Genomic DNA, 22,395 nt, shown 5'->3' with positions numbered 1-22,395 from the left:
ATACACTTGCTGACTAAAGTTAAGGCACCAAAAAAAAAGTGTAACTTTGTGACGGGAAACTAGACTAGCGGTGACGTAGCGAACGCGAAAAACTGTCGTGAATCGCCGTAACTCCTAATTTACATACCAGGCGCTTGTTTACGACGCGAACTCCCCCCAGCGGCGGCCGCGGTATTGCATCTTAAGATCGGACAGTGTAAAACAATTACACCTGTCGGATCTTCTGGCTATCTATGCGTAACTGATTCTATGAATCAGTCGCATCGATAGAACAACAGATACGACGGCGTATCTGCTTTGTGAATCTGGCCCAGATTTCCTGTCCTGTTGGAAGGAAGTCTCTCTAAAGAGAAATAGCTTTGGGGAAAATCCCATTATTTACACAGCAGGCAGGTACTACATGGGCATAGCACCCACTAGGTGCTCAATGCAATTTATAGAATTTGTTGAATCAGAAAACCCCAGTACGTCTTTTTGGTTGCAAATAGTTTGGTAAATACAGTGTAACTCCTGGGCTGGCTTTAAAAAATATCGCACACAAAAGAAAGTCATAAATAGTAAATGATCACAAATCAAATGCAATAATAACTAAGTAAGATGCCATTACCCTGACCTCAACATCTAACCCGAAGCCTGAAATTATCCTCCAAATGTAACTGTCAACCCTACCCTGTACATAACCCCATACACATGACTGATAACCCTAAAATGACCCGTCAGGGTAAAAGAAAATCCTGAAGGAAGGTCACTGCAACAGAAGAGTTATTATATTCACCCCTATGGTGGCCCATGTCTCCTAACTCCCCTCCAATTCAGTTCTGCAGCCTCTGTTAGTATCTTCGATATTTGACACCTCCAGGAGTGTTATGCCCCGTACACACGGTCGGATTTCCCGACAAGAAAAGTCCGATGTGAGCTTTTGGTCAAAAATTACGAGCCTGTGTAGGTTCCATCGGACTTTTCCCGTCTGAATTTCCGCCAACAAAAAATTGAGAGATGGTTCTTAAATTATCTCATGATGACCTTAAAGCGGTGGTTCCCCCTAAAACAAATTTCTAACAATACATTCGTAAGACCCGTTACACTGCGGGTAGGCTGGCTTTTGTTTTGTTTTTTTAGTACATACCGCTATATCGGCGTTTCGTCCCTTGGCGGTGGGCATTCCTAGTTGATTGACATTCCTCCGACGGGCGCATACTGCGCGTCACGACTTTCCGACAGAAGCCGAACTTCATTGCGCAGGCGCCGTATAGAGTCGGCTCTATACGGCGCCTGCGCAGCGACGTTCGGCTTCTTTCGGAAAGTCGTGACGTCACGGATGTGCCCGTCGGAGGAATGTCAATCAACTAGGAACGCCCACCGCCAAGGGACGAAACGGCGATATAGCGGTATGTACTAAAATAACAAAACAAAAGCCAGCCTACCCGCAGTGTAACGGGTCTTACGAATGTATTGTTAGAAATTTGTTTTAGGGGGAACCACCCCTTTAAAGTTAGTAACTCAACACAAAGTTCACTATATGGACCACTTCTCAAAAATTCAGATCCTCTGTAGCAATTCCGACACGCTTAATTCCAACGCATGATAAGAATAATTGGACGCATTCTCGGAAGCATTGAACTTCATTTTCTCGGCTCGTCGTGGTGTGTTGTACGTCACCGCGTTCTTGACGGTCTAAAGTTCAGAGAACTTTTGTGTGACCGTGTGTATGCAAGCCAAACTTGAGCGGAATTCCATCAGAAAAACCATCCAAGGTCAAAGGCCAAGGCCAAATGTGGCCCCCGGCCCACTGGTTGGCCACCCCTGTCTTAAATGAACACCTGTAAAGAGCCCTTGGCTAATAACAATTCCTATTTTTATCTTCTGAGCAAGAACAGAACGTAAAGCAAAAACCTGAGCGAAGTCACAAAGTCGTCAGGGGCGAGGGTTGCCCCTTCCCGAACATGACCTCACGCAACACAGATCCAGCGACAAGTTCTCGTAGCGGCAAGGCCGGAGGCAGGTGCCTTTGCTACGAATACCCTTCGACATCAGTCATACTGCTGGGAGAAGACAATTAATTCTGGAGCAAAATTGAAAGTCAGAGGCAGGCTGTGACAGGACACAATGACAATAACAAAGAAGGCTGCCTTCACATTAATCTCCCTCACTTCAGGCCTGTCAGGGGTGGCCGGCCGGTGGTGACTAATGCCGGAGTTTGCATACAGCGGTTGCAGAGACGAGCAGCGGCCTCCGGACAGCATCCCCGTCTCGCTTTATTGGGTTTTTGACTCTTTGGGCCTCGTTGAAACAAGCCGACCTGTCGGGAGTGAAAGATCGACGCAAACAGCTTTCATCATCGCAGCACGGATCAATACGCTGGAACCTGCGGGGAGCGCTGGAGTGAAGCCGATGTACTGCTCAAGTTTTAACGTAACTTATTAAACTCTGGGTCCAGCAAGGAAGGGTTAAAGGCTTGAAGGGAAAAATTAAAGCGGACCAAGCATCAGATATGTTTTTTCATGTTAAGTACATTCATGTGTAAGTGTAATACCTCCAGGTACTTATTACCTCTCATAGAGATCACAGGACTCCCCCTGACAAAGCCTTTATCTGCTTTTCTCTCCAGAAGGATGGCAACCTCTTTGTTCAGGGATCATCCGGGGTCCATTTATTTAGAGTTCCGTTACTGAAAGTTCTACTTCAACACTTCCAAAGCTCTTCATATCGTCCAAAATTACTTTTCTGGAAGGACCACTTTAACCGTATCTTTCCAAACCTCTTCATACCACACAAAATAACTTTTTGAAAGGTCTCCCCTCACCTTTTATGCCATACTGCCCTTGCCTTGTTAGGAATCCTCAAATCTGACCCAACGGGCATATATTTTAGTAAAAGATTGATTTTCCCACCATTTGGTACTTTTACATCACCAAATACACATCAAAAGACCATCTTCATTCATAAAGCACATTCTCTGTCCCTATTGACCCCTTGCCCCCCCATACCTGGACTTAAATTGAAGATTCAGGTCTTGGCATAACTATGGTCTTTGCCGTAGTTATAAAAATGGCCAGTGTTGCATTCACTGGTGCAAGAAGCTGGTGAACATTCACTATTGTCAAATCATTGCTCTTATCAGGCCTTCTTGAGGCCACCACCACAGCATCAACGTTGGTGGCCTCAAGAAGGACTGATAATAGCAATGATTAGTTGTAAAATTAATTTACAACTAGTTGGGCAAATTTACTATACAGCCCTTGCCTTGTTAGGAATCTTCAAATCTGACCCAACGGGCTTATATTTTAGTAAAAGATTGATTTTTCCCGCCACTTGGTACTTTTTCATCAATAAATACCCATCAAAAGATCATCTGCATTCATAAAGCACATTCTCTGTCCCTATTGACCCATTGCCCCCCCGCTAGGGTGACCACGTGTTCCGGATTGCCCGGGACAGTCCTGCATATTGCAGGTCTGTCCCGGGTACCTTTATTGCAGGACAATACAGTGTCCCGGAATTAAACTGACACAGCCACCCCCCCCCCAGGCCGATCTTATGGCCCCAAAAAAGGCTGCCACATCACCGCTTTACTCACTGACAGTACTTGTCCTGGCCGGGAATGCCTGGAGGAGCACAGTCCCCGCCCCCTGCTTGTGATTGGAGAAATCATAAATTCCGCCTCTTGTGTCCAATCACTGTGCTGTGATTCGTCGTTACAGCACAAGCTGATTTTTGGGAAGGGGGAGTGTCCCTGAATGGTAGTTTGGAAATGTAGTCATCCTACCCCCCCAATATCTGGACTTCAATGGGAGATTCAGGTCTTGGCAACATTTGCCGTAGTTATAAAAATGGCCAGTGTTGCATTCACTGGTGCAAGAAGCCGGTGAACATTCACTATTGTCAAATCATTGCTCTTTTCAGGCCTTCTTGAGGCCACCACGGCATCAACGTTGGGACTTTGACCATTCTTTTTACTACTATTGATGGTTATAATTATTATGGAGGACCGATGTGACGTCCTTACATTAAACACACAACCTTTTTTAGTAGTAACAGTCTATATATTGGACTGCTGAAGAACATTTGTTTCTTCTGATGTGAGGAAGACATATGCCGCGTACACACGGTCGGAAATTCCACCAGCAAAAGTCTGATGTGAGCTTTTCGTCGGAAATTCCGACCGTGTGTAGGCTCCATCGGACTTTTGCTGTCGGAATTTCCGCCAGTCAAAAGATTGAGAGCTGGTTCTGTGGCATCATCTGTAGCAATTCCGACGTGCAAAATTCCGACGCATTCTCGGAAACAATTCGACGCATGCTCGGAAGCATTGAACTTTTTGTCTCGGCTCACCGTAGAGTTGTACATCACCGCGTTCTTGATGGTCGAAAGTTCAGAGAACTTTTGTGTGACCGTGTGTATGCAAGCCAAAGCTTGAGCGGAATTCCTTCGGAAAAACCATCCAAGGTTTTCCCAACGGAAAACCTGATTGTGGCAAAAGTTCAACTTCAACAGTATATTTCCGAAGCTCCTCATATCGTCCAAAATTACTTTTCTGAAAGGACCTCTTTAACCGTATCTTTCCAAACCTCTTCATACCACACAAAATACCGTATTTATCGGCGTATACCGCACACTTTTTTGCCCTGAAAATCAGGGCAAAATCGTGGGTGCGCGATATACGCCGATACCCGCTTTCCCGCGCCGAGTTTGAATACTGCGCCGGCATATACCGAGCGCAGTACACTCGTGTATAGTCGGGCAGTCTCGGCTCCTCCCGCGCTCACGTCCTGGACGTAAGGACGTGAGCGCGACAGTAGCCGAGCCTGCCCGAGTGTACTGCGCTCGTTATATGCCGGCGCAGTATTCAAACACGGAGCGGGAAAGTGGGTAAACGAGCGAGGATGACGCCGCAGACGGACGCCGGACCCGACGAGGCCGCCGATGGACGCCGCGCAAGACACCAAAACTGTAAGTACAAAAATCTTTTTTTCCACAGGAATTTCGGCCCAACTTTAGGGGTGCGCGCTATAAGCGGGAGCGCACTATACCCCAATAAATACGGTAACTTTTCTTAAAGGTCTCCCCTCACCTTTTATGCCATACTGCCCTTGCCTTGTAAGTAATCTTTAAATCTGACCCAACGGTGCTTATATTCTAGTAACAGATTGATTTTCCCACCATTTGGTACTTTTTCATCACCAAATACCCGTCAAAAGACCATCTGCATTCATAAAGCACATTCTCTGTCCCTATTGACCCCTTTCCCCCCCCCCATATCTGGACTTCAATGGGAGATTAGGGTCTTGACAACATTTGCCGTAGTTATAAAAATGGCCAGAGTTACATTCACTGGTGCAAGTAGCTGGTGAACATTCACTATTGTCATAGGCGTGCGCACAGGGGGGATGGTTTAGGCTTCATGTACACGGGACGTTTTTACAACTGCTTCCGAACGATTTAACTTGACAGATAGAAAACCCACGTTTAAAACGTCCATTTTGCCGCGTTTTGCCGCGTTTGCGTTTAGAAGCGTTTCAAAAAATATATATATATTCTTTTTTAAATGGCCAAAAAACGAAAAATGCCTATAAACAAAACGTGGCTAAATGTTACTGCATTTAGCCGTATTTAGTCGCGTTTGGCGTCTGAACCCATTTTTTTTTGCTTTCAAGGAAACGCTGTTAAACGCAACATTGAATGAGTTCAGGGGCAGTTGAAAAAAGCGTTTAACTGCCTCTGAACGTATGTTTAGCAGCGTCTCGTGTACATGGGGCCTTAGAGGATTAGAATGCCTTCTTGAGACCACCACAGCATCAAACATAGGGTGTAAGGTGTGCCTGGGCACGCTGTACTGATCACAATCACCCTTCTGCTTGGCTACAGAGAAAGGGACTGGGGAATCTCTGTCCTCAGTCCCTTTCTCTGTCTCAAAAGTTAGACCCCAATCTCTGCCCTGCTGACAAAGCCCTACTGACTTGCCCACTGCTATATACGGTATATTACACATGCATGTGTGTTTGAGCTTTGGTGTGCACACCCTAATGCAATAGGCTGCTCACACCTATGGCATCAACGTTGGGACTTTGACACAGTGAGGCAAAGTGAGGCACAGTGAGGCACAGTGGGGCATGCAAATGGACACCCTAGGCTTATACTTGAGTCAATGGGCCAGATTCACAAAGAGTTACGCCGGCGTATCAGTAGATACACCGACGTAACTCGCAATCTAAGCCCGTCGCATGTTTAAGTGTATGCTCAAACTGAGATACACTTAAACCTACCTAAGATACGACGGCCTGCGCCGTCGTATCTTAGGGTGCAATATTTCCGCTGGCCGCTAGGTGGCGCTTCCATTGAGTTTGGCGTAAAATATGCAAATTAGTAGATACGCCGATTCACGAACGTACGCTTGCCCGTCGCAGTAAAGATACGCTGTTTCCGTAAGAGCTATGCCGGCGTAAAGATAAAGCTGCCCCCTAGGTGGCGTATCCTATGTTAAGTATGGCCGTCGTTCCCGCGTCGAAATTTTAAAATGTTACGTCGTTTGCGTAATTCGTCCGTGAATGGGGCTGGACGCCATTTACGTCCACGTCAAAACCAATGACGTCCTTGCGACGTCATTTAGAGCAATGCACGCCGGGATTTTTTAGGGACGGCGCATGCACAGTTTGTTCGGCGCGGGGACGCACTTCATTTAAATGAAACACGCCCCCTACCCGTCGAATTTGAATTCCGCCGGGTGATTTACGTTACGCTGCCGCAACTTTACAGGCAAGTGCTTTGCGAATAAAGCACTTGCCTGAAAAACTTGCGGTGGCGTAACGTAAATCAAATACGTTACGCCCGCCCAAAAGTACGCCCATCTACGTGAATCTGGCCCAATATGTTTTCCCAGTTTTTTTGTGGTAAAATTAGGTGCCTCGGCTTATACTCGAGTATATACGGTATCTATCTATCTATCTTGTTATTTTTCTCTCTCCATCTATCTCTTGTTATTTTTCTTTCTCTCTCTCTTATTTCTCTCTCTCTCTCTTATTTCTCTCTCTCTCTCTCTCTCTCTCTCTCTCTCTCTTTCTCTCATTTCTCTCTCTCTATCTTCTCTCTCTCTCTCTCTCTCTCTCTCCATCACCCTCTTGTTATTTCTCTCTCTCTATCTCTCTCTCTCTCATGTTATTGCTCTCTCTCTCTCTCTCTCTCTCTCTCTCTCTCTCTCATGTTATTTCTCTCTCTCTCTTCTCTCTCTATCACTATCTTGTTATTTCTCTCTCTCTATCTCTCTCTCATGTTATTTCTCTCTCTCTCTCTCTCTCTCTCTCTCTCTCTCTCTCTCTCTCTCTCTCTCTCTCTCTCTCTATCTTCTCTCTCTATCACCCTCTTGTTATTTCTCTCTCTCTCTATCTCTCTCTCTCTCTCTCTCTCTCTTGTTATTTCTCTCTCTATCTCTCTCTTTATTTTTCTCTCTCTCCCTTACCCTCTCTTCTAGCAATCCATCCATCCATCCATAAGGCCTCATCTATTCTTGAAATTCAGCGAAGAAAGGCTTTTAGTCGATAAACCTTTCCTCCCCTCTGAACTATAATCCAGACTTCAGAGACAACATGGAGACTGCGCGGCTCCGGTAGCGGAGGGGCCCTCAGAACCTCGCACAGTTCCAATCGCCATCCCTCTGCGGACACACAAATCCATTAACACGGCGAGAGGCTGTGATGTTCTTCTGAGGATTGGGCTCTATTGATTTTATTGTCATTTTTGCGCACCGGTTGTAAATGGCCTAACATTTAAGGTGCCCTGTAATTATTCCTGAAAAGCAAGACATCAATGTAAAATTTATTGTTATGGAGCCGACACCTTGACAGGAATACAGTAGGCGAGCGGCTTGCTAACAGATTACTGAAAAGGTTAAAAAATGGTTCCCGGTGTACTAAGACTAGGTAGGGGAAAAAAAAATAAAAAACAAACAACGCACTTGGAAAACCAAGAAGCCATGGACGCCGCGCAGAGAGCATTCGTCACTGTCGGCCCGGCGTATTTCACGTTCCATTCCATAGGTGTCTGTGTTATTGTACGGTCATGGAAAAGGATTTATCATAGTTTTTCACTTGTTTACTGACCAATGTGGCAATTACTCCAATTTTATGGCTGGTCAGTAAAGTCTATTTATCAAGTGCTGACCCAGGCATAAAGAAGGAGAGATTCACTCAATAAGGAGCCGGGGAGACTGGGGTGTATAACGACAATATCGCAGGAGTTGCAGCCGGGGTTTGCATGATAATGGGGACACTAAACGCATCCAGTAATTTATCACGGGGCTCCGGCGTGTCGGCTGCTCTGGTCTAATGTGTGCGGGCTCCCGGGGAATTTTTTATTGCTGCTCGCTACATAAAGTCGACGACGTCTTATTGACTCCCTTTTCCCATTGGAGGGTGCAAACGGCGCATAGATGGTTTTGGTAGGTTAGCGTCTGTCCCCGATGCTGTAGCATCCAAACAGGGCCGGTGATAAGGCAGTACAGCCAGCCCAGGCCAGGACAGGCAAAACAAACAATTGTTTGGGGCCCTGAGCTGGCCTGGGGCCCCCAACTTCCCCTTCCCAGGCTGTAGCGTGGCCGAGCTCATCTTCCTTCCTCCTGGAGTCCTGTCAGTCCGGCCGGTAGGGTGACCACGTGTCCCGCATTTTGCAGGTCTGTCCCGGGCACATTCATTCCAGGACAATACAGTGTCCCGGAATGAAACTGGCACAGCCAACCCCAGGGCCAATCTGATGCCCCCAAAAAAGGCCGCCACATCACCGCTTTACTCACTGACAGTACTTGTTCTGGCCCGCAAATGCCTGGAGGAGTACAGTCCCCGCCCCCTGCTTGTGATTGGGGAAATCATAAATCCTGTCTCCTGTGTCCAATCACTGTGCTGTGATTCGTTACAGCACAAGCTGATTTTTGGGAAGGGAGGGTGTCCCTGAATGGTAGTTTGGAAATGTGGTCACCCTACCGGCCGGATACCGCACGTGATACAGGAGATTCAGTTTCCTGTTCCCGGACGGACTGCCAGGAAGTGAACACTGAGTGCTCACTTCCTTTTAGTCCGGCCGGGAACACAGGAAACTGAATCTCCTGTACCGCGCGGTATCCGGCCCGGCCCTGGGACTATCTGATAGGGGACTGGGGACCCATAATGATAGAACACCGGACTGACAGGAGGAAGAGGAGCTTAGTCACGCTACAGCGGCAGCCTACAGGGAAGAAGGGGAGGTGAGAATAGAAAAACATAGGGACTAGGGAGGGGGGGAGGAGTAAGAACATGGGTGTAAAAAATTTGTGTAGTGCTAACATAGGCTTTGCTTGGGGGCCCCCATTTTGCTAGGGGCCCCCAAATTCCTTCAAACGGCCCTGACTGGGCCCAGACCCCATTAGTTCAAAAGGGGGGCCCGGGCACCTGCTGAGTGGGAGGTGGTTTTGATGGTTTTGTTAGGTTAGCGTCTGTCCCGATCCTGTAGCATCTAAACAGGGCCACACTGATATGGCAGTACAGCCAGCCCTCCTGTACTTGGCCCAGACCCCATCAGTTCAAAAGGGGGCGTGGGCACCTGCTGAGCGGGAGGTCCGGCTGTACTGTCATATTGCAGACACCGAACCTCTTCTGCCTCTCCTTGTAGCATTTCCAGCTTCCCCTCTTCCTACTCCCTCTGGCTGCACTGCAGGGGGATTGGATCTAGCACATGCACCCCTTCCATCTGCTGTCCGGCGCATTTTTTTACGTTGTTTACATAAGGCTTTTTTCGGCGTATAGACGTCAGGCCAGCGTAGAATTTTGCGTTGTTTACGTCGTTTGCATAAGTCGTACGCGAATAGGGCTGTGTGGAAGTTACGTTGACGTCTAAAGCAATGACTATTTGCGGCGTAATTTGGAGCATGCGCACTGGGATGCTTTTAACGGACGGCGAATGCGCCGTTCGTTAGTAACGTCAATTACGTGGGGTCAAGACTGTTTAGCATACAACACGCCCCCTACCAGCCTATTTTGAATTACGCGGGCTTACGCCGGCCCATATACGCTACGCCGCCGTAACTTTGGCCGCAAGTTCTTTCTGAATACGGGACTCGCCTCTCAAAGTTACGGCGGTGTAGCGTATATGAGATACGCTACGCCCGCCTAAACTTACGGCAATCTTTCTGAATCCGGGCCATAATGTTTGGGGGTTTTGAGTGATTTTCTTGCAATGAAATTATGATTTTTACATGAAGGAGAGAAGTGCCAGAATAGGCGCGGTGCTGAAGTGGTTAATGAGAGAGTTTGGAGACCCTCTACTCCTCTGTAATATTCAAAATTCAAATAAAGTTTTGTCTTTAGATACTTTCCCATACAAATTTTTTTTTTGTTGTTCTACAAAAACAGTTCTAATGTAGCTCAGAAAACATAAATCCGTAACAAAATAACAATCTATTTAATTTACAATATGTTATCGGCTTATTGGTCATAAATCCGGTCCCGCTCCCCGTGTAGTGGGCGCGCGGTGAAAAACTCAACCGCCTTCCAGCTAAAAAAAAACAAAAAACGCCACGTGTTAATTGATCGACGAAAGGCGCACAGACACCTTTCAGAATCCCCTCGCTATACATCAGATTAACGCGAAGGTGTTTGCAAAAACAAGGTGTGTTTTCCTTCCAAAATGCGCGTATAAATAAACAGGAGACGAACTCGCTGGAGCCCCGGGGGTTGCGGCGAACTACAAAGCGCAAACCGCGAGTGTTAGATTTGTAGGATTGTAAATTTGACAGGCGCGACAAGAAAATATTTGAAAGGCGCAATTAGCCCGTATTTAAAAAATAAAGCAAAAAAAAAAAACGTACGATTTCTTCTCCGGTCCCCGCCGACGCCTTACAAGAAAAATGAAATGTTTGAGGGATTGCGGCGTGGGGGAGGGGGAGGGTTGGAGAAAAAATATAGACAGCAGCCTGTAGAAAAACAGTCGTTGGTTAATATAATCCAAGGCCCCGCTGCTAATTCATCATTGCGCTGTATCTGCCTTATGTCTAATTAGCATCAAATAGCAAACTGTTACTTGCTAACAATTTATTGCATAAATCTGCCTGCAAATCTCCGGGTTTAAACTTGGGCTGCAAATTCTTCTTCCAGAAGTCTGATTCGAAGGGAAAAAATAAAAAAACGATGATGATTTATTAACACCGAATCAATGTTTCCTGCTTGTTAATGTTAAAGCTGAGCCGAGTCTTGTTCAAGAGCATATTTAGTGATGAAAACCGAGGTGCCTGGGCATAGGCGTCCGCTCCATAGGGCAAGGGGGGTCGTTTTCCGAGACCTGGGGTCTGGAGAAAGGACTTTGGTTGTACTTTTGACCTGTCAGTGGTCATGTTTTCTACTCCAGACACTTGCCGACTGCCTAACGCACTTATCCATCGGCAGGTAAAGGTACATTGCTTTGAATCTGACGCCCGACGCACGCGCTCAAGTGCACACCGCACGCACACGCTCGCCGCAGTCTCCGTGCCCGCGGGACTCGCAGACTCGATGTCCGCCGGTGTCCCACGATCATGTCACGGAGATGCAGAACAGACCCTTGTAAACAAGGCATATCCCTGTTCTGCCTAGTGACAGGACACTGATCGTCTGCTCTTTCTCATCGGGAGCAGCATTCAGTGTCGTGTCACAGTAAGCCCCGCCCCCTACAGTTAGAATCACCCCCTAGGACACACTTAAAGGGTCACTAAAGACAGAATTTTTTTTTTAAAATAACAAACATGTTATACTTACCTCCACTGTGCAGCTCGTTTTGCACAGAGTGTCCCCTAACCCGGTCTTTTGGGGTCCCTCGGCGGCTGTCTCGGCTCCTCCTCGCAAAAGCTTTCTACCTTCATGCGAGCTTGCATGGTGGAAAGCTTTTGCCAGCGCGCTCCCGTGATACAGCGGCGGGCATAGCCGCCGACTGTATCACTCGGCCCTGCCCCCCTAGGGATTCTTTTTTTTTCAAAATTTTCTATTTTTTTTATATTTTCATATAGGACAGGGGACTCCAAACATTCTAAACAAAGGGCCGGTTTATTGTCCTTCAGACTCTTGGAGGGCCGGACTTTGGCCAGCGGGCGTGAGAACTTTCCTGGCATCAGTGGGAGTAAACATCTGGTATTAGGGGGAGGAATAGTGCCCCATTGCTGGTATCATAGGGAGGAATAGTGCCCCATTAGTGGTGTCAGTGGGAGAAATGGTGCTCCATTGTCGGTGTCGGATGGCACAATAGTGTATCTTATCATTGGGAGGGATAGCGCTCCAAGGGCCGGATAAAGGCAAGCAAAGGGCCACATCCGGCCCTCGGGCCACAGTTTGGAGACCACTGATTTAGGATATGCATGAACATACACAGTATCTATCTATACTGTAGTTTATAGTTTTTTTTTTCCACATTACAACCAGAATTTCGCTATAACCGGATATTTATAGCGACTGTTACGGCAATATAATATGGCGGCTTAAAAAATGCACTTTCATCCCGGGAAAAATTAGATTCGCCGTCACCTGGTTTAGATCTAAAAGAATGAGACAGATAATTATCACTGTGTGCAGACTACATTATCACATCACTCCACAATATACATTTTCTCAGAAAGGTGACATAAGAGTGAACCTATCGTGTAACAATACATATTGCAACATTTAACCTGGGTTCTAAAAGGGAAGCTTGTCTTTCCCGATTATCTTGATGGATTCGCATTTAGGCAGAGCCAGCCAATCAACAGGACTGCCCACACAGTCTTTAGATATACACTATGGGCCAGATTCAGAGAAGAAGTACGCCGGAGTATCTGCTGATACTCCGGCGTACTTTCAAATTTGCCGCGTCGTATCTTTATTTTGAATTCACAAATAAAGATACGACGGCATTTGGCTAAGATCCGACAGGCGTACGACTTCGTACGCCTTCGGATCTTAGGATGCAATACTTCGGCGGCCGCTGGGTGGAGATCGCGTTTTCCGCGTCGGGTATGCTAATTAGCTGTTAACGGCGATCCACGAAGGTACGCGCGTTCGTCGCATTCTCTTACGTCGTCGCTAGTCGGCTTTTCTCATCGCAAAGTTACGGCTGCTATTTAGGTGGTGTAACAATAGACAGCCCATGTTAAAGTATGGCCGTCGTTCCCGCGTTGAATTTCAATTTTTTTTTTCTTTTGCGTAAGTCGTCCGGGAATACAAAAGGACGTAACGCACGTCGCCGTTCAAAAAATTACGCCGGGGCGACGTCATTTCACGCAAAGCACGGCGGGAAATTTCAAAAGGGAGCATGCGCAGTATGTCCGGCGCGGGAACGCGCCTAATTTAAATGGTGCACGTCCCATTTGAATTAGGCGGGTTTGCGCCGGAGCGGCTTTATGCTACGCCGCCGCAAGTTTACACGCAAGCGCTTTGTGAATCAAGCACTTACGATCAAAACTTGCGGCGGTGTAACGTAAAGGGGATACGTTACGCCGCAGCGCAAGTACGTGAATCTGGCCCTAGATTACAAAAAGTATTGGGACGCCTGCCTTCACACACAGATGAACTTTAACGGCATCCCAGTCTTAGTCCGTAGGGTTCAATATGGAGTTGGCCCGCCCTTTGCAGCTATAACAGCTTCACCTCTTCTGGGAAGGCCGTCCACAAGGTTTAGGAGTGTGTCTATGGGAATGTTTGACCATTCTTCCAGAAGTGTATTTGTGAGGTCAGGCGCTGATGTTGGACGGGAAGGCCGCTCTAATTCATCCCAAAGGTGTTCTGCCGGGTTGAGGTCAGGACAGTCAAGTTCCTCCACTCCAAACTCGCTCATCCATGTCTTTATGGACCTTGCTTTTTGCACTGGTCCAAATCCTTTGGTGGAGGGGGGGGTTATGGTGTGGGGGTTGTTTTCCAACGGTTGGGATTGGCCCCATAGTTCCAGTGAACCCTTTACAACCACTTTAGCCTACAGGTAAGCCTAGATTAAGGCTTACCTGTAGGTGCTTGAAATATCCCCCAGACCTGCAGGGTCTAGGAGATATTTGCAAATCGTTGATTTCTTCTGCGCATGCGCCGGAGTGAGTGGTCGACTCCTGCGTGCATGCGCCACGTGACAGGTGACGTCACACGCGCATGCGCCACGCGTCTCGTGACGTCATGCGACATCATGCGACTCTGGCCACTCACAGAGCCGGAGTTCGCGGCCCCCGGAAGGAAGAGGGGTGAAAAATGGACGCTCCCTACTCGTGAGGAAGACAGGGAAATCGTGGGCTTCTCCTGCAGGTAAGTGTCACATAATGGGCTACTATGGGATGCATAGTAGTCAATTATGCTTTACCTTTGCAGGGAAACAAAGAGGAAGTAAAACCCATCAGCCCCCTGCCTGTTACTACCTGGGGGGCTGTCTGTCCCTGGTGTGGAGAAAGCCTCTTGAGGGGGTGAGCAGGAGTGTCAGGACGCCCACTAACACACAGCTCCTTTCTCTATCTGCAAGTAGAGAGCGTCCTGACCCTCCTGCTCGCCCCCTCCCCCCTCAAGAGGCTTTCTCCACACCAGGGAGAAAGCCTCGCATTACCGGCGGCAGGTCGGCTCCCCTGCGCGAGAGCCCTTAGCTCTATGTCGCCTCGCAAAACGGCCACTAGGCGCGCGTCCGCACGCGCCACCCGCTCGTCCCTGATCCCAACGCAGCTGGCCACGGGTGCGATCACTGCCGGGCACCCGCGATCGCTCGTTACAGAGCGAGGATCGGGAGCTGTGTGTGTAAACACACAGCTCCCGGTCCTGTCAGGGGGAGAAATGTATGAACAGCGATCAGTCATTTCCCCTAGTGAGGCCACCCCCCTCTACAGTTAGAACACACCCAGGGAACATACTTAACCCCTTCCCCGCCCCCTAGTGTTAACCCCTTCCCTGTCAGTGGCATTTTTATAGTAATCCAATGCATTTTTATAGCACTGATCGCTATAAAATGCCAATGGTCCCAAAAAAGTGTCAAAAGTGTCCGAAGTGTCCGCCATAATGTCGCAGTGCCGAAAAAAAATCGCTGATCGCCGCCATTACTAGTAAAAAAATAAATATTAATAAAAATGCCATAAAACTATCCCCTATTTCGTAAAGGCTATAACTTTTGCGCAAACCAATCAATAAACGTTTATTGCGATTTTTTTTTACGAAAAATATGTAGAAGAATACGTATCGGCCTAAACTGAGGAAAAAAAATGTTTTTTTTTAATATATTTCTGGGGGATATTTATTACAGCAAAAAGTAAAAAATATTCATATTTTTTTTAAATTGTCGCTCTATTTTTGTTTATAGCGCAAAAACTAAAAACCGCAGAGGTGATCAAATACCACCAAAAGAAAGCTCTGTTTGTGGGAAAAAAAGGACGCCAATTTTGTTTGGGAGCCACGTCGCACGACCGCGCAATTGTCAGTTAAAGCGACGCAGTGCCGAATCGCAAAAAAGGGGGCAAGGTCCTTAACCTGCCCCGGTCTTTGACCAGCAATATGGTCTGGGGGGTAAGTGGTTAAAGGCTTCCATGCCCTGGCGTCAGCAAGGCTGGGAAAGGTAGTAATAAACTCTGCATGAACCGGCGTGCTGCATTTTGTATAATGACGGACCGCTATCATCGTTGTGAAAAGTGTGAATATGTAGGTGTGCAGCTGTGAGAAAAGGTTATTGATGAATAATTTGCTATATGTTAATATGGATCACTTCTGATCCTTCCATTTGAGCCTTTAACTTCCAGCGGCAGCCATGGGGGAGTGTAGAGCGTGAGGCCACCGTACGTCTACAGTGGTCCATGCATCATGTAAAATGCATGAAGGCCAACAGGATGAGAAAGGTATTAACATATACTGGGCCAGATTCACAAAGAGTTACGCCGGCGTATCAGTAGATACGCCGACGTAACTCAGAATCTAAGCCGTTGTATGTCTAAATGTATTCTCAAACTGAGATACACCCAAACATGCCTAAGATACGACGGCCTGCGTTTTAAACACAAACCTCATAAACCCAATAATTACCATAAACCCAGAGGCAACTGCTTGTGACATGCTACTGTAGCGCCGGTGCATTGCCATGAAATGAGATTTGCCATGGAATGAGATGGTCCGCCTCCATCTCATCCTATTGGCTCACTCATGTCACGTGACAAAACATCAGTCACAGCTAGGCTATCATATGGAGAGGATCTCCTCTCCCTGTGATAGGCCGATAGCACTGTCGGCAGCGTGCCTCCCGCCAGCGCTAAGTGCACCCTGCGCCCGCAGCTCTACTCCCCGATTACGTACACCCCGCGCCCGCAGCTCTACTCCCCGATTACGTACACCCCGCGCCCGCAGCTCTACTCCCCGTCCCCCGCACCCCGCGCCCGCAGCTCTACTCCCCGTCCCCCGTTAAGGCTCAGGGAACGGGGCGAGTCTACGCTATTAGAATCTACGCTATTAGACCACCAGCTCTGCCATCATTCTGGGGTGAGTCTACGCTATTAGCGTAGACCTAGCGTTGGCTATGTTACGCTACTAACGTAGCCAACGCTAGGTCTACGCTAATAGCGTAGACTCGCCCCGTTACCTGAGCCTTAATGGGGAATGGGGAGTAGAGCTGCGGGCGCGGGGTGTACTTAGCGCTGGCGGGAGGCACGCTGCTGACAGTGCTATCGGGCTATCACAGGGAGAGGAGATCCTCTCCCTATGATAGCCTAGCTGTGACTGATGTTTTGTCACGTGACATGAGTGAGCCAATAGGATGAGATGGAGGCGGACCATCTCATTCCATGGTAAATCTCATTTCATGGCAATGCACCGGGTTACTTCCAAGTACCGGTGCTGTCGAAATTTAAGGGGTACCCAGAGTGTAGGGACTCTGAGTTCAATTGCAATTTCTTAGTTAGGGTCTCTGTCTCAGCTTGGCTGTGCTGTGGGCTCATTCTGTCGCTTCTGGGGTGCTGATGCTACCCCAGGACGACAGGTGGCAGCAGTGGAGTCGAGGTTTGGGTGCTTTCCCCAGCAGCCTATCAGGAGGGTTTTTCCTTGCTGTTAATGCTGGGAGAGGGTATTTATGAGGCAGACACCATTGAGGCGGGGTTCTTCTGGAGTGTGGCACCCACCTTTAGGGGTGACCACATCACGGCCCCCGTCGAAAATGGCCTACCAGGCCGGGGTGCGCGTGCCACGCAGTGTTCCCAGTTCCGAGACCACGTTGGTTCGGAACGTTTGAGTTGTGGCGGGGCCCCAGTGATCGACTAGGTCCCCAACTCTGAGAAGATCCCAAGCGTTGTTCCTTTGAGAGGAGGGGAGTCCGCCTGAGGAGAGCCGAGAGAGGCTGGCGATCCAATAGGGCCTCGACAATCCACCGGGGATCAAGGTAGCCGGACACTGAAAGGTTGGACCTTGGTCACCTGTCAGTCGGTACCTAACTGCAAAACTACCTGAAGGAGATCCAGGCACAAAGTCTGCCAAGGAGGATTGCCCACGTGATCTAAATTCGAGGGAGGGTCTGTGGCAGAGACTTTCTTCCCTTGAAGTTCCGAGTGATACTCTGGCTGCCAGGTCAGTGAGAGAGGCCTGTCCGGGTACGCTATACTCACTCCGGCGGGAGTGGCGAAGAAAAACAAAGTGTTGTTGGAAGCAGGACTGTTTCCTTATTGATACGCCTGAGTCTGTTGTTTCTTTTCCTACTGCATCTTTACTCTTCACCGCAAGTGTGGTCACTGGAGAAGGGGAGACTGAGGAAACGCTTCCTCCTGCCTGCAGCAGACTGATGACGTCATCACTTCCTAGGCAAAGTCAAAGGACAGGATCTCAAGGATTGCATTTTAATGGGTTAGAAATGAAACACGTGACAGTTGTGACGCGGCCGGTAGGTAAGAGTTCCATTTTAAGGTTCCTGTACCAGGAAATGACACTTAGATCCACAGGTTTCCCTGAACTGCAGAAAGTCTGACTCCAGCAACTGATGCAGCTGCATTAAGTCGGACACGTTCTCATCATCTGGGTTTTACTCGGTGACAAGGCAATAAATGGGCTCCGGCCTCACTCCATATCTAACCTTGAGAGACGACATCTGTTGGCCGCCGCACCGACATTAGTGTATTAAGTCAGATCTCCTTGCAAGCTTTTCATTTGCATCTGAAAGTAAATTGGGAGCCGGGAGGACTACCAGCATCCTTGGCTGCGGCTAGAAATCTCTCAATACTGTTACCCAGCAGGTTAAAGTGTACCTGTCATTGTTATGCAGTGGACTAGCAACTTTGTAGGGTAAACTGGTATAACAAAGAAGACAAAGGGGGTATAGAATTGAATGTTTGCTTTGCGTTGTGATGCATTGTGTAGAATTATGGCAGTGATGGACAGGCTATATGTGTGTGTATTTGTGTATATATATATATATATATATATATATAAGATTATAAATACACTACACTACACTGCCTTTACACACACATGAATGGCATCCCAGTTATAGTCCGTAGGGTTCAATATTGAGTTGGCCCCGCCCTTTGCAGCTATAACAGCTTCATCTCTTTTGGGAAGGCCGTCCACAAGGTTTAGGAGTGTGTCTATGGGAATGTTTGACCGTTCTTCCAGAGAAGAACAGAATCTTGCGGCGGCAAAGGGGTTATATTGGGGTTAAAATTGGGAAAAGCAACCATAATCCAATGTACAGAACTGTGCCCATTGCCCACGCCTCCCTTTGGCCTCTTTTATATGGATGGTCCCATGCGTAAGATTATGGTTGCTTTTCCCAGTTTTAAACCCAATAATAACCATAAACCCAATAATCATAAAACCAAGCACCCATAATCCTATTTATGCCACTATCCAGTCCCTGCCACCCATCTGAAAGGGGCCAAAAGGCAGGTATGGGCATTGGGCACAGACCTGTACTTAAGATTATGGTTGCTGTTCCCAGTTTTAAACACAATAACCATAAACCCAATAACCCAATAATAACCATAAACCATATAACCATAAACCCAATAACCCAATAATAACCATAAACCCAATAATCATAAAACCAAGCAACCATAATCCTATGTATGGTACTGTCCAGTCCCTGCCACCCACATGAAAGAGGCCCAAGGCAGGCATGGGAATTGGGCACAGACCCGTAAATAAGATTATGGTTGCTGTTCCCAGTTTTAAACCCATAAACCCAATAATTACCATAAACCCAAGCAACAATAATCCTATTTTAAACCCAATATAGCCCATTGGCAATCCATGGTGGATCGGGCTCAGTTCCATACATACAATTATCGTTGCTTTTCCCAGTTTTAAACCCAAAACTGATAAACCCAATATTTACCATAAACCCAAGCAACCATAATCCAATTTTTATCGGTGGATTGGGCATAGTCCCTTAGGATTATCATGTTTGATTTTCCCAGTTTTAGACCCAATATAGCCCATTGCCAATCCATACTGGATTCATCTCAGTCCCATACATAGGATTATGGTTACTTTTACACATTTTATTCCCAACATAACCCATTGCCAATCCATGGTGGATTAAGCTCAGTTCCATACGATTATCGTTGCTTTTTAAACCCAAAACCCATAAACCCAATAATTACCATAAACCCAAGCAACCATAATCCAACTTTAATCCCAATATAACCCATTGCCAATCCATGGTGGATTTGGGCTTGGTTCCGTACATAAGATTATTGTTGCTTTTTCCCGGTTTTAAACCCAAAAATTACCATAAAACCAAGCAACCATAATCCAATTTTTATCGGTGGATTGGGCATAGTCCCATACATAGGATTGATGTTTTTTTTCCCAGTTTTAAACTCTATATAATCCATTGCCAATCCTTGGTGGATTTGGCACAGTCCCATAGGCAGATCATGTTTGATTTTCCCAGTTTTAGACCCAATATAGCCCATTGCCAATCCATACTGGATTCGTCTTAGTCCCATACATAGGATTATGGTTGCTTTTGCCAATTTTAATCCCAATATAATCCATTGACAATCCATCTTGGATTGGGCTCAGTTCCGTACATACGATTATCATTGCTTTTCCTAGTTTTAAACCCAAAAACCATAAACCCAATAATTACCATAAACCCAAGCAACCATAATCCAATTTTAAACCCAATATAACCCATTGCCAATCCATGGTGGATTGGGCTTGGTTCCGTGCATACGATTATCGTTGCTGTTCCCAGTTTTAAACCCAAAACCCATAAACCCAATAATTACCCAATTAATCCCAATATAACCCATTGCCAATCCATGGTGGATTGGGCTTGGTTCCGTGAATACGGTTATCGTTGCTGTTCCCAGTTTTAAACCCAAAACCCAATAATTACCCAATTAATCCCAATATAACCCATTGCCAATCCATGGTGGATTGGGCTTGGTTCCGTCCATATGATTATCCTTGCTTTTCCCAGTTTTAAGCCCAACATAATCCTTGCCCAATCCATGTTGGATCACTTTTCAGAGGTGGTTTACAGACATTCAGGTGGTGATACTGCCTCAACCTGGATGTTTTTTGGGGTTTTTCATTTTTTTCCCCAGCTGAAGGGGGATTTTGCATTGAATTATTTGGCGGGCGCCATGTTCACTTGAAGGAGGGCGGTCGGGGAAGGTGAGGAACAAGGATGCCGTCCATATAAAAGAGGCCTTGTAGTCAGTTTTAGATAAAAACAGATTCTTGAGGACGTCATCTATGAATGAAAAAAAATAAATAAAAAGCCGTATATTGGATTTGCCCGACCATGCCGCAGTGATAACCCGCGCACCCTGGCTGTCTATAATCATAAAAGAGAAGATTCCGCTTACAAGTAAGAAAAGCCTAATGATTAGGGAACGGAGGAACACAGCACCCCGTGCACAGTAATATCTCACCTACTTATTTGTTGCCAGGTAGCAGGCCAATTAGCAGAGCCGGGTATTATTTACATTTAATCCTATATATCACCAAAATGGCGGTGTTGATTTATCATTTAGATTGTTGTATTGTCAGCGTAATTTATTCCGATCATGCTGAGATTCCTGTGAAATTAAGCATTAAACATTATGTCCGCGGCTCTCTCTGTATTCCTGGTTGTTTTAGCTTTTTTTTTTTTTTTAATGAGAAAGCATGTTAACTTAAATCTGAGATTATGCTTCCATTGGCAATTTTTTAGACTTATTAGCGAGGCCGTCGAATGAATTTCATTTCCAGGACGAGCGGAAAAAGCAGCAGGCTGGTGTTTTCAAACAATTACATACGATGGAGCTTTTCGCACCAGCAGAGACGGGAGTTTTTTTTTTTTTTACAAAAAAAAAAAAAAAAAAGAAATAGACATATGTCTCTCTTTTTTTGTGTTTTTGTTTCTTCGTTTTTCTTGATATCTTGCTGTCAAAATAAACTCAGGCTTGTTGGATTATGGATGCGTCTGGGAACGTGTGCTGTACATATGCCGCTCGTGTTACAGAATCGTTTTCTTAAAAGATCCCAGGCTCCTTTAAAACCACTTAAGGACCCGCCCTATAAGGGCCAGGACAAGGGGTAGGCAGGAGGGGAAGCTGCCCCTGGGCACTGTGGTTTCATGTGAGGTGGGGGGGGGGGGGGCGCCATGAGGAGATTGGGTGGTAATTTAGGGGGATCTGTGATGGGAGGGGGGAAGGGGAAAGAGGATTTGTGCTGGGAGGGGGGATTGGGGGGCTTTGTGCTAGAGGAGGTGATATGTTGGGGGAGTGAATGTGCTAAAAAAGGGATTTCTTTGGGGGTGGGGGGGGGATCAGTGCTAGTAGGGAAGATTGGGGGTTATTTGTGCTCGGAGGGAATTGGGGGGGGGGGGTAGTGCTGAAAGGATTGGGGGGAGGAAAGGATGTGTAGTTGCAGAGGAACATTTAGGGGTATAGAATTTGTACTAGGAGGGATGATTTTGGGGGGGGGGGGGTTATTTGTGCTGGGGGTATTTGGAGAATGAGGGGGGGAAAGAATTGCAATGGGAGGAGTGGGAATTTTTGCTTGGGGGGGGGGGGGGGGAATCATGCAGATTAGTGCTCTGTTTTTTTATTTTATTATTTTGAACCTGCTCTCATCTGTGAAAAGCATGGGGCACCAGTGGCGGACCTGCCAATTCTGGTGCTCAATGGAAAATGCCAATCGAGCTCCACAGTGTCCGGCAGTGAGCATAGAGCACCCTAGAGGACGTCGGGCCCTCAGGCCACCCCATGAAGTCTGTTTCTGATTGTTTGGTCAGAGACATTCACACCAGTGGCCTGCTAGAGGTCATTTTGTAGGGCTCTGGCAGTGCTCATCCTGTTCCTCCTTACATAAAGGAGCAGATACCGGTCCTGCTGATGGGTTAAGGACCTTCTATGGCTCTATCCAGCTCTCCTAGAGTAACTGCCTGTCTCCTGGAATCTCCTCCATGCTCTTGAGACTGTGCTGGGAGACGCAGCAAACCTTCTGGCAATGA

This window comes from Rana temporaria, chromosome 11, assembly GCF_905171775.1.
Source record: "Rana temporaria chromosome 11, aRanTem1.1, whole genome shotgun sequence".
Lineage (NCBI taxonomy): Eukaryota > Metazoa > Chordata > Amphibia > Anura > Ranidae > Rana > Rana temporaria.
Note: the sequence above shows the minus strand (reverse complement) of the source record.